The sequence below is a fragment of the Penaeus monodon genome, chromosome 3 (assembly GCF_015228065.2).
Source record: "Penaeus monodon isolate SGIC_2016 chromosome 3, NSTDA_Pmon_1, whole genome shotgun sequence".
NCBI classification, from domain to species: Eukaryota; Metazoa; Arthropoda; class Malacostraca; order Decapoda; family Penaeidae; genus Penaeus; species Penaeus monodon.
Window position 1 is genome coordinate 19173350 of NC_051388.1, and position 1969 is coordinate 19175318.

The 1969-nt window shown below is 40.7% G+C and overlaps 1 pseudogene; it reads right to left on the reverse strand.

Moving 5' to 3' along the window:
- Positions 1-1613: 1613 nt before the first annotated feature.
- LOC119585445 overlaps positions 1614-1969 on the reverse strand; it is a 1124-nt pseudogene continuing 768 nt past the window's right edge.

Consider the following 1969-nt stretch of genomic DNA (forward strand, 5'->3'; position numbering starts at 1 on the left):
AAAAATAAAAGCATATATTGTATAACGAGTTTTTATAATCCTTTACACTTAATTTATTTTATTCTGGTACAGTGAGAGAGGAGCAGAAATTATCGGTCATTAACAGACCTGTGTGACCTATTTATTATTGATTTTAACAATTTCAGTCATTAGGAGAGACGTTTTCCCTCGTCTGTAACAGAATTAATTCTCGATCTCGGTACAAGTTTAAACATGGTGAAATTGCGGTTGGGTGGGAGGGGCCGCGGGTGAGTTCATCTGGGAGCATCTGCCTACTGGTAATGATTTCGGTTTCGGATATTGGTCATCTTTTTTGTTATGATGTACTATTTTGGACGGGAAGGTATGTATGTTAGCCATCGTTAGCTATGGTTTAGTGGTTACCTCGTGTCATTAACCTGCTTTCACTCTCGATAAGGTTGTGTGATTACGCGGTGATCATTGATCTATGTCAACCTGCATTTGGGGGAGATCCCGTCTGTACATCACTGGTTATGAGTAATGATTCGGATACGGATATTTATTAGTAATCACTTTCAGTGGTCATCTTTCTGTTATGATGCATCATTTTCAACCGTAAGGTGTGCGCGTTAGCCATCGCTAGCTATGGTCTAGTGGTTGCCTCGTGATCATTAACCTGCTTTCACTCTCGATAAGGTTGTGTGGTTACGCATAATATTATCTATGTCACCTGTCACCTGCATTGGAGGGGAACTCGTCTGTAGCTCATCATTTGTTTCATTATTTCTCTTTTGATGCATCATGTACGAAATTAAAATGCATATGTGAAAGTAGGTTAATGATTTCCGGGTATTGATATGTTGTTGTGGACGTTGGTTGCGGTTTGCGGTTTTGTGGTTTCGTCAAGGTCACTGATTACGTCACGGTCACTGACCTACTTTCACATTCATGTACGTGTGTGAATGTGCGCCGTTCTGTCCACCTACATTATCCTGCTTTCACTCTCGATAAGGTTGTGTGGTTACGCTGTGATCATTAATCTATGTCACCTGTCACCTGCATTGGAGGGGATACTCGTCTGTAGTATATCATTTATTTCATTATTTCTCATTATTTCTCTTATGAGGCATCATGTACGAACATAAAATACATATGTGAAAGTAGGTTTAATGATTTCCGGGTATTGATTATGTTGTTGTGGACATTGGTTGCGGTTTGCGGTTTGTGGTTTCGTCAAGGTCACTGATTACGTCACGGTCACTGACCTACTTTCACATTCATGTACGTGTGTGAATGTGCGCCGTTCTGTCCATATTACAACTACTTATATGTAGATTATATATATATATATATATATATATATATATATATATATGATACATATATACATATATATACATATATGCACATGTCCATGTTTTTATGGGTATAGATATAGAGAATCACAGTAAAAGAATAAGTCGCGAAAAGATTCAATTTTAGCCTTTATTACGAGCACAGAAGGTAATCTCTGTTGACTGAAGTGAATCGCATTTGTTTTTTCCTAATGGTTTTTTGGATGTATAATAGAATTTATGGAGGGAATGGCAATAAGAAGAATGTTTTGTAAATTCCTCCTGAGTATAAATGAGTGATGGGTAAATAATGAGGTTTTATCTAGCATGAGAAACGGTGTCGAGCATGACGAAGAGATTCTCCCTGGAAAGGACGCACACTTGCTGAATTGGACGCTGCAAGCCTTGGGGTCGTTCTTGGCGAGGGCGATGGCCTGGTCGTACTCGATACGGGAGGACTTCTGGTTGTCGGGATTCTCGAAGGCCGTCTTGAAGGTGGACATGGAAGGAGTGAGGCGGCCGCGGGCGTTGCCTCGATCTCGCAGAGCAACTTGGCGATGCAGCCGGCAGAATCCAGGTTCTGGGCGACGGCAAACTTTGGAGGAATAAGGTATGTGGGATTAGACACACTCAGTGTAGTGCGTAATATCGTTTGTGTTCGTGAGAAGCACGAT